This window comes from Alexandromys fortis, unplaced genomic scaffold, assembly GCF_014885135.2.
Source record: "Alexandromys fortis isolate MF-2015 unplaced genomic scaffold, M_Fortis_MF-2015_v1.1 scaffold_5, whole genome shotgun sequence".
In the NCBI taxonomy this organism is placed as follows: Eukaryota; Metazoa; Chordata; class Mammalia; order Rodentia; family Cricetidae; genus Alexandromys; species Alexandromys fortis.
In genome coordinates, this window is record NW_026067924.1 from 8207298 (window position 1) to 8229535 (window position 22238).

At 43.3% G+C, this 22238-nt stretch overlaps 2 protein-coding genes across 2 annotated transcripts in view; both read left to right on the forward strand.

Annotated features, from left to right (window-relative positions):
* LOC126501521 (serpin B6) overlaps positions 1-22238 on the forward strand; it is a 110135-nt gene that overhangs the window by 68595 nt on the left and 19302 nt on the right. The gene's annotated exons all lie outside the window — the stretch shown is intronic.
* Positions 1-22238, forward strand: part of LOC126501523 (serpin B6-like) — a 125024-nt gene that overhangs the window by 67978 nt on the left and 34808 nt on the right. The gene's annotated exons all lie outside the window — the stretch shown is intronic.

Below are 22238 nucleotides of genomic sequence, written 5' to 3' on the forward strand. Positions count from 1 at the left end.
CGGCAGGAGGGGAACAATTTGAAAGGGGCATAGTCTGTGTTAAAGAGTCATGTTAGGACTCTAAGGGATGGCGGGAAGGACTTTCCATGATCTTTGTGGAGTTTTACAGCAGCCAGGATCTCTGCTGACTTCCCTGATGCTGCTCACATACTGCCAAGCTGTGGTGACAAAGTGGGTACCATTTAGAGACGTGGGATTTAGGATTTGATATGAGGAAAGGGAGATGAAAGCTTGTTGCTCACACTTGGTTGGTATCCTGTTGTTATAGTAAAAATACCGGAGCCTGGAAAAGCTGAGCATGATGGTACAGACATGTTCGTCTAGCACTTGGGAGGCAGAGGTAGAAGGATCAGGTGTCAAAGTCATCTGGAGTTAACTGGAGTTTAACAACACGAAGTAAATGGACCTAGTGGACAGCCACAGAACATCCCATGCAAAAACTAAGGAAACACATTTCTCAGCAGACCATGCAATGTTCTCTACATTTTATCAAATATTAGGACACAAAGCAAGTCTCAACAAACTTAGAAAAATTGAAATAGTATCTTCCAGTCTACCTGACTACAGTGGAAGAAAGCTGCCTACCAATAGAAACTTCAGAAAGTACACAAACTCTTGGAGACTAAACAACATATTACTGAACAGTACTTGGGTCAAGGAAGAATATAAGGAAATTAATAATTCCTAGACTTGAATGAAAATGAAAACACAACCTACCCAAATCTATAGGACACAAGACACTCTTAAGATGAAAAAGTTAATTATAGCACTAAATTCTTATATCAAAAAATTTGAGAGATGTCAAATTAATAATGATGCAGCTGTTATCCTTGGGGAAACAAGAAATAACCTGCATCCCAAAAAAAGCATGGGAAGAGATAATGGAATTCAGGGATAAAAATTAATGAAATAGAAACAAAAACAAAATATACAAAGAATCAAGGAAACAGTAAGATCTTCCAAAAAAAAAATAAGATTGGCAGCCTTTTAGCCAAATTATCAAATGTAGAGAAAAGTTCTAAATGATACAATTTGGTATAAAAGGGAGATACTGCTATAGACAGTGTGGGAACCCAGAAAATCATGAGGATATACTTAAACATTTTTAATCCCACCAAATTGGAAATTTTAAAGGAAGTAGACAAATTTCTAGATTTATATTATCTACCAAAGTTAATCAAGGTTGCAGTAAATACTGTAAATAGACTATAACCAACAATGAGATGGGAACAGTAATGAAAATCTCCCAACTAAAGAGAGCCCAGGTGAGTTCTATGTAGAAGTTTGCCAGCAATGTGTCTCAAACTGTTCCCCCAAATTGAAAAGGAAGGAACATGTCTAAGTTCTCTTTACAAAGCTAGTACGGTCCTGATACCAAAACCAGACAAAAACTAAAAATAGAAAGAAAAAAAAATGAAAGAAATTATAGGCCAACCTCCCTTATGAATATAGACATAAAAATTTCCAATAAAAACCTTGCTAAGAAAATTCAAGAAAACATCACAAAGATCATCCATCATGATCAGTTGGCTTCATCACAGAGATGCAGCGATGGTTCAACATACATAAAAGCAATAAACATAATATACCACATAAAAAAGGACAGAAAAATTATAATCACCTCATTAGATGCAGCAAAGGCCTTCAACAATATCGATAAAAGTTATGAATAGGGATATGAGGGACATTTCTCAGCACAATAAAGGCAATATTCAATAAGATCAAAGGCAACATATTCTAAATGGAGAAAAACAAAGAATTTCTAGTAACATAAGGAACAAGACAAGGATGTGCACTCTCTCTCTCTCTGTTTCTGTTCAATATTGTGCTTTTAAGTCTTGGCTAGAGCACAAGACAAGTGGGTGAGATAAAGGGGATAAAATAGGAAAGGAAGACGCTAAAGTATCTTTATTTGAAAATGATATGATTCTATGTATGAAAGACCTTAAAGGCTCCACAAGGAAACTACAGATGATGAACATTTTCATTAAAGTAGCAGGATACAAAATCAATGCATTAAAGTTGCCTTCTATATGCAAACACTTCAAGAAAGAAATCAGGGAAACAATAGCAGTCACAATTGCCTTAAAAAACAGCATTCAGAAAACACTCATTCAGCAAAGGATACCATAGTTCATGTGAAGAGGCAGCCTGAATGGGGAAAAAAAAAGCCTTTACCATTTGTATAACTGACAGTGTTAGTATCTAGAATATATGAAGAAAAGGGGGAAAAAACTAAACATCAAGAAAACAAATAGCCCAGTTAAAAACTGGGACATGAAACTAAATAGAGTTCTCAAAATAAATAAATAAATAAATGTAGAAGACTGAGAATTTTATTATTTTTTTTTGTTTGTTTTTTCAAGACAAGGTTTCTCTGTGTAACAGCCCCGGCTGTCCTGGAACTAGCTGTGGTAGACCAGGCTGGCCTTGAACTCACAGAGATCTACCTGACTCTGCCTCCCAAGTACTGGGATTAAAGTTATGCAACCACCTCCTGGTGAGAATATTTTTGTTTGTTTGTTTAAATGTTCAACATTGTTTGATATCAGTAAAGTGCAGATTTAAATAGCCCTGAGATGTCATCTTACCGCAGTCAGAATGGCTAAGACCAGAAAACAAATGGCACCACGTGCTGCTGTAGATGTGGAAAGGGGAGCACTGGCCACTGCTGATGGGAGTGCAAACTGGTACGGGCAGCATGGAGGTCAGGGTGGAGGGGCCTCCCAAAGCCAGAAATTAGCCTACCGTATGATCTAATTATCCTGCTCTTGGACATACACCCAAAAGACTCTCCCTTACTAGATAGCTACTTTCTCATCTATGCTCACTGCTGCTCTACTCACAAGAGCTAGGGAGTGGAAGCAGCAAGATGTCCACCACCTGATGAATGCATAATAAAGATGTGGTGCGTTTACACAATGGGATGTTATTCAGCTGTTGATAATAATGAAATGAAGAAATTTGTAGACAAATGGAATGAGAAGGAAACGATCATTCGGAGTGAGCTAACCTAAATACGGATAAACATTGTATGTTCTCCCTTATGTGTGGATTCCAAATTTGAATTTTTGGAATCCTTGTGTACTGAAGGACTCATGGATGTCAGGAAAGTGGTAGTGGACCATGGGCATCCTTTAAGGTGGGGGAGGGAGTTGGTGTGAAGAAGAAATGAGATTTAATGACAGAGAAAGGATTGGGTGGTGTGGGGACTGGGAGGGCAGGATAGAGGAGGGAGTGTAGGGAGCAATAGCTAACTCTCAAGAGTCCCACCCCTCAGTGAGATGCTATTGACAATAGATGACAATGGCTACTAGGTAATATGATCCAAAAACTTCTTCCTTGACAGGTTTTGGTAGTCATTTATCTCTACTTAATTTCTGCCTTCCTTGTACATTAGCTGCATAAGATTCCAGGTGCTATGGGGTCTCTCCAAAGAAGTGAGTTTGTAACACAAGGGGTATTGGTGGTCACAAATCCTCCTCTCTACCACCTTTCCGTGTCTCCTGCTCTGACATCCCCTCCCTCAGAGAGCCGTAGGAGTGAGACCCTAGGTCTGCTGACAGGCTCAGTCATAAGAGCAGTGGCTGCTCTTTTGGAGGACCCAGGGGATTCAGTGCTTCCTTTGACCTCTGCAGGCACCAGGCAGACGTACATACAGTGAAACATCTATACACATACACATAAAATTAAATAAGAAAAGGAGAGACAGTGACTCTGGCCTGTGGGTCTAAATCCTATCTTCTGGAGGCTCTTTCATAGACCACATTGCAATGTTCCCTGAGGCTTTTCAGGACCAAATTGATTCCTTTGCGTCATAGAACCCCCAAACTATGGTGCCCTTGATGGTGTTACAGCAGCCCCTGCACTTAGAGTAGTATGCTTTGCTCATGTCAATCAACAAAATGCAGGTAAAAACTTAGTATGCTTTAAGAGGGTGTGGTAATGCCACATACAAGAAATGGGCCTGACTCATGCAGAAGAGTTCTGGCCTCTCTTATCTAATAGCCCTAAACAAAAGTTGTCCTCTTTATTTATTGAACAACTCAGCAAATATGGTAATAAAAAGTACTGAGAAACTTTTGCCTCACAAGGGGGTTTGGTTTTGGCCCTGTGACTCATTGTAGCACACAAAGCTACAGCTGGATCTCTACATACAAGTTATTTTCAACATTTTATTTTTTTTTAAGGAGAAGGTGTTGTTTTTAATATCTCATTGCTTCTAGTAAATGGCTTAGAGCTGGTCATCACATTGTAGAGACATACGTTGTTTTGAGTTGGGCACAAGCAGGCCATAAAGGAAAAATAGGAGCATGATAAATTACAACTGCATTCATCTGAGCTTATAGGAGTTAATTACGCCTATAAAGTCCAAAGTATAGTAAGAATGATTACAATGTTTATCTTACATACAGCCTGAACATGCAGTGTGTAAGCAGAATACGTACATAGTTACAAATGGTTGCAGAGCTCATTATTCACTTGGTTACAGGTTGGGTGAAAGTTTGATCTGTAAAGGCAAGCTTCAAACACCATTTCTCAGGAAAACCATTTCTCTGAGAGGATACAGGGGGCTGGCTCTTCTGGCCCACTCTGCAGCCTGGGTATCCACACTGGCATATATATTCTTTGCTTCCTTAATCTTCTCATCTGATTGGTATCTTCCAAGTTACAGGCCCTTAAGGTCTGTTACCATCAGCTCCAGTTCCTGCCTCACCTCCCTGAACCCATTCACAGTGCAGCCTGTGATAACCACCCTTTCCCCTCTCTAAAATGCGACTCAAACCTTCCATGCCTCCAGGTCCTACACCCCTGTGACAGACCAATGATGTCAGTCATGTACCCAACATCCCTTCTCAGCTCTGAAGCAGGCCCTGAAGAAAGAATCTTGATCTAATGTCAGTGCTTTGGCCTTGCTGATCTGTCAGGTGAAAACTGTGAAGACAAAAAGGCCCAATTAAAAGCACACCTCACCATTCAACAATTAGAACCTGGCTGCTTCAAGCTGGATCCAGTAACTTGTGATGGCTTTTGCATCATGGGATCCTCCTAATGATCCATGGAGCCTCACCCAAGAGGCCAGGCTCAGGGAGGACAAATGCTGCCGCAAATGTATTACATATCAGAATAGTGATATGGACGCTTACTGCCTATTCAGATATGACATAACAGAAATGGACCATGAACTAAGACCAGATAACTTCCCTCACTAAAGAACATTTTCCATCTCAGTAGGGAGATTCTCTCTGAGAATTTTCTTTCCATGTTTTGTTTCTTCTGTAATACATATTTTTTTAATTAAACCTCATATTAATTCTGATTTGGTAAATAGTCTACCTCTACACCATCAGCTTGCTGTCCATAGCCTGATACCCAGCAAGCACAGAAAGGAAAACCCGTAGATTTGAGCTCTGTTTTACCAGTTGAACAGTAAAACTTTACTCTATTTGGCTCACTTTGAGAACAGAATTTTAAAGTAACTGAGCAGTAAGACCTTCCAGAATGCAGAGGTATTTTTTTTTAAGGATTCACACTTAACATTAGATTATTTGTAATTTTGTTATTTCATGTATTTACTTGTGAGAGAAACAGTGTCTCAAAAATCCTGGTTGAACTTCATAGGTAATGGAAGATGACCTTGAATTTTAGATTCTACTCCCTCTACCAGAACTGGGATTGCAGGCTTGTACACTTCCCCAGGTTTTGTAGGATCAAACTCAGGGTTCAATGCAAGGAACATAAGCATTCTTCCAACTGACATACATCCCCAACTCAGTCTGTGTTATGTAAAAACTATAAAAACATCCTAACATTGAGTGAAGGGCTCAAATAACTAAAGAAACATTAGAATGACAACAGAAAACAAGGCTTCAAGACTCTGCCAGTACAGACTAGATAAACTGCCCAGTGAGAGTGACTGTGTGTGCATATTGCTGCACCAGCAGATTATATTTGGTTAGGCTCCTCAGTTGCTGAGCCAGGAACACAATGTAAACCACACCCAGGCCTGATGGACTAGTCCTCTTAGGTTAAGTTGTCACTTGACCTTTTCTTACCACCCCACCCTGACCTCACCTACCCCTTCCCAGCCTGGGCCTCACATGGTTCAGTTGGTGCTGCTTCTCTCAGCAGTCCAGGCCACAACCTTCAGCGAGGCCCTGAACAAATTACCCTGAGCCACAGCCCATTGAATCCCAGGCCTACCTCAGATGCTGTTCTGTCCCTCCTCCCTTGTCCAGCCTCTACCCCCTCTCCTACCCTCTCCTCAGAATTCCTGGTCTCTGAGGTCTCAACTCTCCCAAGTATGTGACTTCATCCCCTATTGTCTGTACCTCAGTCTGGGGATGCCCTAGCTTCTAGCACATGTCCCATCCCAGGCACGCCATCCCTGGAGTGCATGGCTCTGGTATGCGAGAGCTTCTGCCTAGGACACAGTGAGTGGGTCCTGGTCATGGGTTTCACACTCTGGCTGCAGCAAGTTGGGACATCCTTCTAGCTGGGTTCAGGGACAACTGGGAGGATGGGACACTCCAGGAGTGGGTGGAGCCAAGGGACCTGAAGTTTGCCCTGGTTGCTGTTACCCTTGGGCAATACAAGGCTAAGCTTGGGTGGCCTTAGATCCAGAAAATGAAAGGCCTCTCCCTGTCACCCATATGCCATATTCCTTCGGGGATCTGGAATCATGACTGTTCTTGTCCTGGCTCTTTTCAGAGTAGGCGAATTCCTCTTGTTGATTCATCACGATTTGTCTGACTCACCAGTCACTTCCTCTGGGTGTCTAGGGACACTGCCATCCTGACCTCACCTCACTACTGCTCTCCACAGAGGTCACAGCTGCCCTGTAGTGCCAACAGATTCAACACTTGCCCAGAAGGCTCAGCCAGGGCATTCCTGCTCTAGGCCAGACTACACCAGCCTCACCCTGCTTTCTTCCCTGTTCCCCAACCCTGGTGCTTCAGGCCTATTCATAGAGAATCTTATTCATAAGATTCATAGAGAATCTTAGCATCTGTCTCTATTTCCCATCCATTTATCCATTTATCACCCCATAAAATCTGCTCACTCCTCTGCTTCCTCACTATCCTCCAAGAAGACCAAACAGCCCCACCCTTTCCTCTTCCTCTTCCATTTGGAGGCCACTGCACTCAACTCCGGACACCCACTCTGTCAACAGGTATTCTCCATGGCCCCAAACCACTCAGGTCCTTGTTTAGAACTAGCCCCTCTGTTTTCTCCTTAATAACTTATTCCTCTGTCTTTTCAGGCCACTCTGCTCTCCTAGTTGGCTTTTGGCTCTTTTCTCTGTATTCACCCTGTGTCTTGTCATTCATCCTTTCCCTCCCTGGGAAAACCTCACCAAGGCTTGTAACTTCAGGCTATATGTACTGTACATTGACACTTGGTGCCTAGACCTCTCCTGAACTTCCCATGGAAACTCAATCCATCTCAAAACTGAAACTGATTCTGGATCTGGTAGCACAGGCTTATTTTTCTGTGGGAAGCAGAAGGAATTTGAGTCTACCCTGGGCTAATTTAAGGCCAGCCTGAGTAACTTGATTTACATTGTCTCAAAGTAAAAAGTAAAAGGTGGGCTGGGCCTGTAGCTCAGTGATAGAATGTTTGCCTAACATTCAGGAGAACCTAGTTCTGTCTCCAGCACTGCAACAAACAAATAAACAAGGACTGCTGAGATGGCTTAGCTGGCTAAAGCATTTGCTCTGAAATCCCCAAACAACCCCCAAACCTGCCTAAAGGAGGAAAAGGAGAACCAACTTCACAGATTTGTTTTCTAAACTCTACACACACGGTAACATAAGCCTATCCCCCTTAAGAATACAATTTTTAAAGATTTATTCACTTTTCTGTTTTCTCACCTTGTTTGTCACACCCATTCATCTGTTGGACCAAGTCAGACATCTGGAGTCGTGCTAGAGTCTACCTAGTCCACAAGCCACAAGGCTGGCTGCCCTCTTTTATAAGTAGAAAAAGCTCATTACTATGGTTCTCCTCTTAGCTCCTTTTATCCTAGGGATGGCAGCATTACCCCCTGTCTTGTTCCCACTCCTACCAGTCTTCTGCACTGCTGTGAAGCATGCTTTCCTAGCCGAATTCTGCTGCTGAGTGCTCTAGCTTGCTTTTCATTTTTTCTTTTCCTTTCTTCCTTCCTCTCTCCCTCCCTTCCTTTCTTTCCTTTTTTTTTCCTCTTAATTGAGACAAGGTCTCTCTACATAGCCTTGGCTGTTCTGGAACTCATTTTGTAGACCAGGCTGTTCTAGAACTCATAGAGATCTGCCTGCCTCTGCCTCCTGAGTGCTAGGATTAAAGGGGTTCACTGCTATGCCTAACTCTCTAGCTTGCTTTTTGTTGATGTGATAAACTTTAGGATCAAAAGCAGCTGGTGTAGTTTCTCCTCTGGGTTATTTCCTCAACCCATCCTCATTCCTCAGTTCTCAGTTCTAGTGTTAAGGACTCTGACACCTTTTTTGGGCCATATCCCTAAAGGCAAACTTATTGTTCTGCTTCTCCTTGTTCTTGCCCCTTATATTCAGTGCTGATACTGCACATACCTCACCATATTTCATCTGTTTGCACGTCTGTACTGAAGCCAGAGACTGTCTCCAAGTGGCTCCTGGCCCATTCAGTAAGTAAAATAAGTCTGTGGAACAAATGAAACAATTATGCCACATGTAGCAATTTTCCCAATTCTAGGTAGTCCATATAATAAAGTCATCAAAGCCGATGATCAAACATCAGACTAGCCAAAGAATAGGATTGTAAATGTTCTAAAGACTTTTGACTTATGACATTATATAGTTATCTCACAGGCTAGGAAATACCCCATATCCTTTTTAAGGTCTAATATTGTGTTTAGACATGCTAATGGCCTGGGAAAACGGAAGGGGCACTGTGTCTTTTTGGAGAGAAAGTCCGGGGAATGCTGCAGTGATAGCTAGACAATAGAGTTCTGTTCTACCTAATCGCTTTCTCCTTGAACTTAGCAAACAGATACCTTTCTCCCAAGAGGCTGGGGTTCTCTGGCTCAGGGTGGGGTGGTGCTATGCTTTGTCTGTCCCCAAGAAAACTCATGCTGAAGCCAACTGCTCATGTGAGATATTATAGGAAGTAGGGGTCTTTATGGAATGATTAGGTCATGAGAACTTTGCTATAAGTGAGCTAATTCATTCCTGTACTAAAGGATTAATTGGGCAATGGGCTGTCAGTCTTGCCCACCTTATTTCTCAAGACAGGGGTTCTCCGTGTAACCCTGGATGTCCTGCAACTCTGTAGACCAGTCTAGTTTCAAACTCACAGAGATCTACCTGTCTCTGCCTCCTGAGGGCTGGGATTAAAGGTGTGTGCCACCATCTTATGGCTGGCTATCTTGAACAAGTCTGTTATAAAGCCCATTCATCCATGCCTTTTGTATGCATCCCATTCACAGTGTTGAGCCCAGTACCTCATCAGGTCTCTGCAGAGTTCACACTAACAGGAAGACCCCCCACTAACATACCGTCCCTCATTCTTGGACCCTCTATCTTCTAGAATCACAAATAAGTTTCTGTTCTTAATAATGATATATTGTATGTAGTACTCAATCATGGTAACAACAACAATAATAAAGACTAAGACAAGTAGGCAATGTAAAGGGGAGCTTTCTGTCTTTGTTAAAAAGAATGAAAACATCAAGACCCAGCAATACCACTTTTTGGCATATGTACACTCATACCATAAGGACATTTGCTCGACCGTGTTTATAGCAGCATTATTGGTAATAGCCGGAACCTGGAAACAACTTAGATCCCCCTCAACCAAAGAATGGATATAGAAAATGTGGTACATTTCCACAATAGAGTACTGCTCAGCAGTAAAAAACAATGATATCTTGAAAGTTGCATGCAAATGTATGGAACTAGAAAAGAAAAAAACATCCTGAATGAGTTAACCAGATCCAGGATGACAAACATGGTATGTATTCACTCATAAGTGGATATTAGATGCAAAGCAAATGATAATCAGCCTATAGTCCTTGACCCCAGAGAAACTATGTAACAAGGAGTACCCCAAGAGTGTCATACATTAATCTCCCTGGGAAAGGGAAATAGATAAGACCTCCTGAGAAAATTGGGATCATGGGGACAGGGGAGAAGAGAGGGTAGAAGGAGAGGGGGAGAGAAGAAGGGGAGGGAAGAGGAGAACCTGAGGGAACAGGATGGTCAAGATGGGGGAAAGATAGAGAGGAAGGGCAAGAAAAGAGATAGCTTGATTGTAGGAGCCATTATGGGGCTAGTATGAAACCTAGCACCAGGGAAATTCCCAGGAATCCACAAGGATGAACCCAGCTAAGACCCTAAGCAATAGCAGAAAGGGTTTCTGAACTGGCCTTCCCCTGTAATCAGTTTGATGACTATCTTAATTGTCATCATAGAACCTTCATCCAGCAACTGATGGAAGCAGTGACAGCGATCCACAGCTAAGCAGGGATCCAAGCTTCCAGAGTCCAGTTGAAGAGAGGGAGGAACAATAATATAAGGAATGGGGTCAAGATCATGTTGGGGATACCCACAGAAACAACTGACCTGAGCTAGTGGGCACTTCCTGACTCTGGACTGATAGAGGAACCTGCATGGGACCAAAATAGGCCCTCTGAATGTGGGTGACAGTTGTATGGCTTGGGCAGTCTGTGGGCCACTAGTAGTGGACCCAGGATTTATCCCTAGTGCTTGAACTGGCTTTTTGGAGCCCATTCTTTTTGGAGAGATACCTTGGGAGGACCTTGGTCTTGCCTGAAAGTGTTGTTTCAGACTTTGTTGACTCTTCATGGGAATCCTTACCGTCTTTGAGGGGTGGATGGGGGAAAGGTTGGGGGTAGGTGAGGTGAGCAGGAGTATGGGAGGGAGTGGGAACTGGGATAGGTATGTAAATGAGAAAAGATCATTTTAAAAAATAATTGAAAAATAATAAAGAATATAGGGTAACAAATTTTTAAAAAATGAAAACATTTTAGCTACTTCACCAAGGAGGAATAATAAATGGCATATATGTTTCATATGGCTTTCACTTCCATTCTAGAATACCCAAGGTAGCACTGTGAAATTTACCCTATTGCGTGACATTCCAATGTGGTTTTGTGATGGTTAGCTGCAATTGTCAGGTTGGCACAGTCTAAGATCACCTGGGAAGAGTGTATGTTTTGTCTCCATTGGGTTGGCATGTGGGCATATCTGTGAGGGATAGTTTCAGTTAAGTGAGTTGATGTGAGAAGATCCTGCCCACTTTGGGTGGCACAATTTCCTAAGCAAGAGTTCCTGAACTGTTAAGAGTAGAGAAGCTGTGCAGAGCACAATTGTTTCTCTCTGTTCTCCACTGTGGATGTGATATGACAAGCTGTCTGAAGTTCCTGCCTTGATTTTCCCATTATGGTGCACTGTGCCCTGGAACTGTAAGCTGAAATAAATCTCCTTTCTCCCTCAGTTGTTTTTGTCACATAAATAAAACTAGAATAATATTCAAGGAGAGCATTCTATTTGATCGGGAAGGTTATCTTCCAGGTCTCTGAGACCACCTGGCTATAATGCAAGCCCAAAATTTAGCTCCTGTCTCCCAGTTTCCCAGTGCTAGAGTAGCAGGGGCTGGAGAGGCTTGGTGTTCCTTGGTGCCACTCACAGGCTGACTGAAATCAGCCTCATAATCTTCAGGCCCTGCTCACTACAGGTTTACTGCTATTACATTTTTTATTGTGTTGTCTTACTGTGTGTGTGTGTGTGTGTGTGTGTGTGTGTGTGTGTGTACGTGTACTGAGAGTTTCCTTGTAATTACTCCTTGGTCAGTGACTACTGTGGTCAAACACACTAGGTGTTTGTTGTCTGAGTTTTCTGTCCTGCCTGGTTCCTGCAGTTGTTAAGTCCCAAAGAAATCACACAGAGGTCTACATTAACTATAAACTGTTTGGCCCATTAGCTCAGGCTTTTTATTAACTCTTATAACTTATATTAGCCCATTATAACTTATGTTAGCCATGTGGCTCGGTACCTTATTTGGCGAGATAGTCACATGTTGCTTCTTCTATGGCTGGGACAAGACTGCCGACCAAGTTTTCCTCTTCCCAGAATTCTGTTTTTGTCGTCCTGCCTCTACTTCCTATCTGGTTGTCCCACCTATACTTCCTGTCTCGCTATTGGCCAATCAGCATTATTTAAAATATAATTGGCAGAATACAGACCATTGTCCCATACCGGTCTGTGGCTTGGTACTTGAGGAAGCAGTTCTCCTGGCATCCTCATGGATCTCCTTTCAGCAATGATCTGAGACCTCATGGCCAGTTGACTGTGTACCTGCACCCTGTGTAACACAGGGCAGTCTCCTCTTTATTTTTGTTCTAAAACAGATTACCCAGTGATACTGGGGTAGATGAGATGAGCTTCTTTTGCTATGGAAAAAGAAAAACAGAAAAGCAAGTCAGAGAATAAGGCCATTCAGAAAGCTGATCATGGAGAATTTAAGTAATGGGGGGGGGTTGTTTTCAAAGTGGCTGAGCATGGACAGAGAGTCTCCAGGCTAAAGTCTGCCTTGCTGAGGTGATTCGGGATTTTGTAGAATAGTGATGTAGGATTGACCAAGTCAAAACTAAGAGTGACTGTAGAGGAATGATGGGGCTTTTTACCCTGGTACTTTATGTTCAGAGCTCTTTGTGGGATGACATTCAGAAAATGGTAGTGTTAGCATGGTTTAGGACAGAGTTTTCTGGCCCCTGGAGCCAAAAGTCTCCTATAGGAAGTCTGAAGTGAAGTGTCAGTGTTTACAGAAGAAATGGATGGTTGGGACTGGAGAGATGGCTCAGCATTCAGGAGTGCTTACTGCTCTTGCAGAGGGCCTGGCTTCTGTCCCCAATGTCCACTTCATATGGCTCACTACAGCCTGTAACTCTATCTTCAGGGCATCACACACCCTCTTCTGGCCTCCACAGGCACTTACACACATATGACATAGACTCACACAGTGACACACACTACACATACATGTTTAGAAGTAAAATAAATATTCCATTATGATTTAAGCTTATAAATCCCAGGAACTCAGGGGGTTGAATCAGGAAGATCACAAGTTTAAGGCTTACCTGGACCATAAAGTAGATTCAAGGCTAGTCTGGGCAGCTCAGTGAGACCTTGTCTAAAAAGAAAANATTTTCTTTTTTTTTTTAATTTAATACTTTTTAAATAAAAAAAATACCAATCCAAATTCTCACTCTCTCCCCACCTCCCAGTCCCCTCCCACTCCCTCCACCCATCCTTCAGCCCCACCTCCCTCCAATCCTAAGAGAAAGCAATGCATCCTGCCTCGTGGAAAGTCCAAGCCCCTCCCTTACTACATCTAGGTTGGGCAAGTTATACATCCAAAGAGAATAGGATCCCAAGAAGCCAGTACATGCCGTAAAGACAAATCCCAGTGTCTCTATCAGTGGCACCTCAGTCTGCCCCAAATGTTAACCACATTCAAAGGGACTAGTTTGTTCCCATGTTTGTTCATTCCCAGTCCAGCTGGAGTTGGTGTGCTACCATTAGCTCAGGCAAACTGTCTCAGTGGATGTTCTTGAATTCCTTGCTCATATTCTCACTCCTTCTACTCTTCAACTAGACCTTGGGAGCTCAGTCCAGTGCTCTGATGTGAGTCTGTCTCTGTTTCCATCTGTTGTTGGACAAAGGTTCTATGGTGATATTTAAGATAATCATCAGTCTGACTACAGGGCAAGGACAGTTCAGAACCCTCTCCTCTATTGCTTAGGGTCTTAGCTGGGGTCATCCTTGTGGATTCCTGGGCATTTTTCTAGAGCCAGGTTTCTTGTTAACCCATAATGGCTCCCTCAATCAGGATATCTCTTTCCTTGATCTTTTATCTGTCCTTCCTCCATCTCAACTGTCCCATTCCCTCAAGTTCTCCATAACCCTCTCCTTCTCCCCTTTCTTCTACCCCTTGCCCCCATGCTCCCAAATTTTGTCTGACGATCTTGTCTGTTTCCAATTTCCAGGTGGGTCTATATATGTTTTTCTTTGGGTTCACCATATTACTTAGCTTCTCTAGGATCATGAACTATAGGCTCAATATCCTTTCTGTGTTCCTGATTCTCCTTTAATTCTCATTCTTTATTAAGCCTCACAAAATGGTAAATAATTTTATTATTTATTATTTTTCTGCGCTACTATCTTGCTTGCTCTGAAGCAATTTCTCCGCTCCTACATAGTTCAGGAGCCCATGCTCTATTAGAGAATGGTGCTGCCACAGTGATCTGTGTCTGCCCACATTAGTTAACAAGTGATCCCCCAACAGACGTACCCATAGGCCAACCCAATGTAGACAGTCTCTCACTGAGACTCTTTTCGCCGGTTGTGTCAAGTTGAAAATTAAAGCTAACCATCTCATCAGGTTTTGTGCAGTGTTGGGGATCAAACCTTGGACTTACTGTATGGAAACAAACACTCTGTTCACTCATTCCTAAATAAGTTTATCTATATGGAAATGTCTATAAAAGCGTCCTTAATTTCAGTGAAGGGCTCAGTACAATGAAGTGACAGCCGAAAGGGAACCTACAGGATTCTGCCAGTACAAACTAGGCAAAAGCCAGTTACTTTGTGCCTGGTAGTGCTACCTTGGCAGGGTCCGAGGACCCATGGACAGTCTGAGTGCCATCAAGAGCACCAGCAGAGAAGATGTGATATGGATAGGTTTTTTTGCCTGCTGGGCCACAGAATCAGTCAATGACATTACCCAGGTCGCCTGACCTGGGGTGGCAGGACAGCAAGCCCCCTCTCCCTGAGAACAAGCCATGGCTCCTCCTGGGGTTCTGAGACTCTTGGCCCTGACCTTTCTCCGACCTGTCTCAGATGAAGTGCTGCTCCAGTGCTGCGGGCCTGATGCCAGGAGCCTTGGCTCTCTGTGCTGTTAGGTACTTTCTTGTGGAAACAGAATGAATGGATTATGTTACATCCTGCTAGGGCTGGGGAAGAAAGAAAGAGGTTGTTGGGCTAAGAACTAGCAGACTGGTTGCCTCAGGGTATGACAAGTGCCTCATGACTTTTTCTTAAACCTAGCCTTGTCTTCACCTCCTCACACTGCCACTAGGTCCTCTTATCTCAGGGATGTATATTGTTAGTCTCTTAGATTCCCAGTCCCTGCCCCTGTCCTAAGAGTTTTGTCCTGTCTGCTCTCATCTTCACTGAGCCTTTAATCCCCAACTTTACCCCCCTGGCTCCATCCCTGCAGTGTCCCAGGCTCAAGTCCAGGCTGGTGTAACCACAGCCTCATCCCCTCACAGGAAGGACGCTCATGACCCAGGAGTCCTGTGTTTCAGGTCTTGTGGTCTTGGCCGACTGTGTGTGAGAGTTTCTGCCCGGGGCTCAGCTATGAGGCCTGGAGATAAGGACTCCTGGGTCATGAATTCCCTTCTGGCTGAGGCAGGTGGGTATAGAGTAGTGGCTCCTGCTGTGTTAGAGTCTGTGCCCATTCCCTGGCAGTAATGGACGCTCTGGGAGTGAGCAGCAGCCCAGGGCATGAAGTTTTCCCAAATTGCTGTTCCTCTGGCAGACGCCAACGAGGCCTTGGTAGCTGAGGGTTTCATATGGGGCAGGCCACTGGAAAGTTCATTTTTCCTTTGGTGGCCTGATCATCCTGTCTCTCCATCTGGCTCAGTCCTTCCCTGCCTGCTCCTGAGGTCGTCTTGGTGACTCTGTTTTCTTCAGTATCACCCTCTTGGTGTCTCAGCCAGACACTGTCTTCTCTGACTCCACCTCTGTGGAATATTCTCACAGGCCCTGCCTGTCCCTCCAGCACCTGCTGGGGAAGCCCAGCCTAGATTCTCCAGCTCGTGGGTCTGTAGGCTGGGCCACTGCAGCCTCACCCTGCACCCTAGCCCCGGTGCTTCAGTTGTTTGTGGAGAATGAACCAACTGATTCCACTGCTCTGCCATTCATCACTCCAGTAAATCTGCTCACACCTCTGCCTCCTCACTGCCCTCCAGAAGATCAAACTGCCCCCTTTCTCTTCTCTTTGAAGATCACTGTACTCAATTCTGGACATCCACTCTGTCCAACAGGGATTCTTCATGGCCTCAAACAACTCAAGTCTTTCTTTAGAACTAGCCCCCTTTTTTGTCCTTATTAACTTGTTCCTCTGTCTTTTCAGGCCCCCTTTCTCTCTCCCAGCTGGCTTTTGGATCTTTTCTCTATTTTCATGGGTATCCTTTCACTCCCTGGGAAAACCTCAGTAAGGCCTGTGACTTCACGCTATTTGTATTCAACAGTCACATTGGTACCTAGACCTCTCCTGAACTTCCCATGGATACTCAATCTTTTCAAGTTTAAATAGAAATTTATTCTGGACCTGGTGGCACAGGTTTGTTATCCTTGCTATGTAGGAGGCTGAGGCAGGAGGAATTCAAGTTTGCATCCAGTCTGGACTACAAACCAATGTCACGGCTAGCCTAGGTAACTTAGTGAGACCTTGTCTGAAGACAAAGTAAAAAGAGGACAGGGGAGGTAGCTCGGTGGTAGAGGACTTGTATAGCATTCAGGAGACCCTGGTTCTGTCCTCAGCAGCACAGGGAAAGATAAAGGAAACAGGGGCTGGTGATGTGGCTAAGTAGGTCATGTGCTTGTCAGTCAAGCCTGCTGACCTGAATTTGTCTCTTAAAACCTACATAAAAGTGGAACTAAATTAGCTTCCTCCAAATTAGCTTCCAACCTGACTGTGTGGGCTGCCACGCACCCTCACCCAAACATAACACATGCTCTCACACAAACAAACAAACCAGGTTTCCTTTCCATTCATCTCACTTCTGTTTTTCCGTCTTGCTTGTTACAGCAACCTGGGCCAAATCATCCATCTGGGTCATACTAGGTTCCTCCTTCCTTCCCCACCAAATGTGCAAGCCCCAAAGCTGCCTGTTCTCTTTTGTGTTTTATTTATTTATTTTGACACAGGGTCTTGCTATGTAGCTTTGGCTTGCCTGGAACTCTCTATTTTGACCAGGCTGTCCTTGAATTTGCAGAGATCCTCTTGCCTCTGCCTTTCTAGTGCTGGGATTAAAGGAGCACATCTCTACTACCAATTCTCTTTTGAAATCAACACTGTCCTATGGTTCCCTGATAGTACTTTTTATCTGAAAAAAATGGTAGCATTGTTTTCCTTGCTGGCTCCCACTCCTGCCTCTCTTCAACAGTGCTGTGAAGCAAGCTTTCCTATCCTAACTCTGAGGATATAGCCACTTGCTCAGCAGTCTGTAAACCCACTGGCATGACATTATGAATATAAAACACTCCAGTGTCTAGACTAAATGGCCTTGTATTTAGTGATACTCTAATAAGCTGTAGGTTTCCTGGGCATACAAAGAATTCTACAGTTTTTTTTTTTTTTTTTTTTTTTATCTGCAGAATTGACATGTTCCCTTCTGTGGTTCACGTCCCCAGCAAATTCTAATTCTTCAGATCTCAGTTCTAGTCTTAAGAACTCTGACACCCTTTTTGGTCCATAGTTCCAAATGCAAACTTATTGTTCCTGCTTCTCCTTGTTCTTGCCCCTTATCTTCAGCTCTGTACATACAACTCCATATTTCATCCATTTGCACATCTGTGCTGAGGCCAGAGACTGTGTCTTCTCTCTTTCTTTCTCCACGTGGATCCTGGCCCATTCAATAAGTAGAGTAAGTCTGGAGAACAAATGAAACAATTTTACCATATGTGGCATGTCACTGGCACCATTTTTCCAATTCTAAGTAGTTCATACAATAACGTTTTTAAAGCTGATGACCAAACATCAAACTATCGAATAACAATATTGTAAATGTTCTAAAGGACTTTGACTATGATGTTATATAGTTATCTCTTAGGCTAGGAAATACCCCTATCCTGGTGAAGGTCTAATATTGTGTTCAGACACGCTGGAAAACAGAAGGGATGGTGTGTCTATTTGGAGGGAGAGTCCAAGGAATGCTGCAGTGGTAACCAGACAATAGAGCTCTGTTCTGCCCCAATGCTTTCTCATTGAGCTCAGCAATCAGACGCCTTCCTCACGAGAGGCTGGGGTTCTCTGGTTCAGGGTGGGGTGGTGCTGTGCTTTGTCCGTCCCCAACAAAACTCATGCTAAAGTCAACCCCTCATGTGAGGTATTTATTATAGGAGGTGGGGTATCTTTATGGAATGATTGGGTCGTGAGAGCTTTTCTCTAAGTGGGCTCATCCATTTGTGGATTAATTGATTAATTGGCCATGGGCTCTCTTGGATGGGCCTATTATGAAGCCCATTTGCCCTTGCTACTTGTATGCACTACTCTCATAGTGTCAAGACCTGCATCTCTCAGGACTCTACAGATAATCTCTACCAACAAAATGACTCTCATTAAGATGCAGTCTCTCAACCTTGGGCATCTCAGTCTCTAGAATCGCAAGTTAAGTAATCTCTTTATTAAATATGTGGCATGAAGTATTTAATGATAGCCAAAGAAAACAGGCGAAGACAGATAGGTACTGAGAGGGGAAGTTTTGTACCCTCATATAAATACTCTGACATCTTCAAGATGCACAGTAACATCTACGTCTCATCCCACCCCTGCTTTCCTTCTAGAATTTTAGGCTGACATTTTAGAATTTAGCTTCTTTGTGTAGAGTTCAAATTGGTCTTCATGAGTATTTCTTTAAGAAGACCATAAGTTTCCAAGATAATCTGTCTGCAGTGAAAGCTCTAATTTTATTAGTCCTGTCTCCCAGAACAGCCACCGGAGCTACAGTGTGCCTAGATACCATCAGAGACTGCCTGAAATTAGCCTCATTGCCCTCAAACCCTGATCATCACAAGTTTATTGCCATCTCTTTTTTTGTTTTATTTTTACATACTTTGCATTTTTAATCTCAAGAACTTCATTCATAGAGCCCTCATAAAGACCTTGTGAAAAACTCTCTAGGTGTCTCCTGGAAGCCCTGTCCTGGGCTCCACATGTAGTTTTTTTTTTTTGTTTTTTTTTTTTTTTTTTTTTTTTTTTTTTTTAATGATCTCAGGGACAGGCTACTGGACAGCAGCACTCTGCCTTGGCCTGGTGGATACCTGCTCTGCTGCCTCCTCATTTACATTCTGAAACGGATCAACTTTCGATGCTGGGGTGGATAAAAAGACAAGTTTCTTTTGCTGTGGAAAAAGAGACACAGAAGCACGTCAGGGAACCAGGGCATCCAGGAAACTGATCATTGAGAAGTTGGCGTGCAAGCTGATTCCCAAAGAGCTGAGCATGCGCAGGTGGCCCCAGTTTGAGATGTGCCTCTCCAACAATCGTGGTTTGGGATATTTGAGGGCGATAAAGAGTTATACTGGCTTAAGTCAAAAGGAAAAGTAACTGCAGAGTAGTTGGTGTGATAGTGGTCTGTCACTGTCACCCAATCTTCAAGGCTCTTCATAGAATGATATTCAGAAAATAGTGATGTTAGCATGGTTGATATAGGGCAGAGTTTTCAGCTCTCCAGGGCCAATCGTCATCCATCTGATGCCTCCGTGGTCTCAAGCATAGTGTCAAGTGCTGTCAGCAATAATGAGGTGGTGATTCAAGCCTGCAATCCCAATGACTTGGGAGGCAAGAATATCCAAAATTAAGTCCTGCCTGAAATACAGACAGATCTGTAGGCCAACCAGGCATCTTGGTGAGACCCATTCTCAAAGTGGAAAAAAAAAAAAAGAAAGTAAGAAGCATTGAGGGTACAACTCAGTGGTACAACATTTTGGCAGGCGCAAGGCTTCAGGTTCAATGCAAGTACAGAGCAGGTGGATGGACAAAAGGAAAAGAAGGAAACAAAGGTGGCGTTCGACTCCTTGAGAGTAACTGAGACAACTGTTATCCTGCTACAACCATGACCTGCATATCACACTGAGGATGCTGTTCTGGGAACAGCATGTATACACCGAGCTCTTCGAGCCTCAGAATAAGGTTGCTTTTGTCTCAAAGCAGGTTTGGTTCAGAGCAAGAACATTTGTTCCTCTGGACAGGATGAGAAAGAACTAACCTCAAGCTCTGGCTGCAGTCTCTTTTAGGCATCCTGGTAACACCCAGTGGAGAGTGGCTCCAGAAGGGTGGCTCCTGGTGATTCATGTAATCCTTTCCTTCCTCTGACATTTGGTGTAACAAAACTCTGAATTCAAACACGACAAGTGTGTGTGTGTGTGTAGGTTTTACATTCCAATTCAGGTTAATCTGAAGTGATCTAGAACTCATTACACAGACAAGACTTGTTTCAAGCTCATGACAATTTCCCGCTTCTTGTTCATGCATGCTGAGATTACATCATGGGTCACCACCGTTTTAGGTTTTCTTCCTTCTTTACAATTTAGGAATATGTCTTTTCTTTCTGTACTCTCCATGTCTTTGTGACTGATCCTATCTCTAATACAACCCATTAGGTTAGGGAAAAGTCTAAACTGAATGGTAGTTAGTTGTTTAAAATAGAGACAGTACTGTCTTTGACAACAGCTAGACATACAGACCTTCACACAAACCTGTACGTAGCCACACCTTAAATTCACAGGCCTCTCATGACCAAGAGCCCTAAGGCCTGGGATGAGACCCTTGGTAACACATTGCGAAACTGTTCATCTCTCAACACTAACAAACTATCCTTCACCACCAGCTTGAACCTGAGGCAACATTCTTCTAAGAGATGTTATATAAATGGTTTCTAGATAGTCATCTACCTTTCAACACATTGACTCGGTACTAAATTAAACCTTTCATTTTCTTGTCTCTCTGTCTCTGGACTGTTTGTCTCTATGAATCTTAGTCGAATCAAATCCTTTGTGATTATACTCCATATCTGCTGTGATCGAGATATTTATAAAATTGGCATCCCGCTTGGCTTCCACTGGAGTAAGGCAAAAACATTTTGTTCATGCTTATGGTCTTGTAAATTCTCTGCTACATGCCTGACTTATGTGTTTTAGAAGTGTTGTATAACCCAACGTGCTTCATAGGTGAGTCACTAGAAGTGACCGTTAGTGGTTGTTCCTCGGTGAAACTGTTGGGTCACTTGGCCTGAAGAGCTTGAAAGTAATACGACATGATGATGAGATTTTGCTATACGCCATTCGAATAACATGTCTGCTGTTCCTGGGAGATGCCATAGTGCATATAGAAACCTGCAGAGGTTTTTACTGGAAGCTTACACTCAGGGAGTCTACCCTTGGAACAGTCTTGGTTTTGTGCTATAGTTATGTGGTGATTACCCATTTAATCAAACTGGGTTAACCAAGCAGTTGACAATCATGGGTGGCTTAGTATATCCAGCAGGTTTCTACTCTTCTGAGGTTCCAACTGACTAGACACTTAGGGTTCCACTCACTGTGCTCCGGTTTCCAGGAAGTATTGCTAAGTCAGTACAAATCCACCTCCACCACTGACTTCCAGCTATACGTACTGTTCACATTCTACCAGTTAGCCAATCCCTGGAAATCTGAATATTTCACATGGAGAACAGGAGTGTTACCTAATGTTACCAAATGTGCAGGGCAAAGCATGCATAACGTCTGAGAAGATGATTTTGTTCTTTGTTGAGGCAGCAAGGAGGGAACACATGCATGTAGAATGACTTCCTGGTTGCTGTTCTGGGATGTGTTCAGCGAACTGCGCATGGATGGCAGTATGCATTTTGCATGTGTTTGTGTCTGTTTTTTGTACCCAACACTTTAAAAGGGGTTTGTCTTCATGAGTTGACCACAGCACTTGCTAGGGATAGAGCTAAGTGGCAGAGTGTACGCTTAGCGTGTGAAAGGCCTTGAGTTGGATGCCTGGGAAGATACCACACTGCGAACATAACACAGGAAAATATACTTGGTTAAAAAAAATCCAAAATGCATGAGTAAAGTGAACTGTATTTGCTACTCATGAACATTCCTGATAAATCTCTCTGTCTTTCTGTCTCTCTCCTTTCTCCCTATTGGTGTGAGTGTGATATGTGTATGCAATGCATATACAAGTGTCTACAGTCAGTGTTGTGTATGTGTGTCTGTGTATGGAATTCAGAGGAGATCATGGGGTATCTTGCTGTGCTGAGAGCCAGTGAATCCCATTCATCCTCCCGCCTCTTTTCCATACAGTTCAGGCGGCAACAGGCATGCTCATAGTCATACCCAGATTTTAAAGTGTGCTGGGATGTTCTCGGGTCCTCATGCTGTACCCACTGAGACATCTCTCCAGTGCCCTTTCTCTCCATTCAAGAC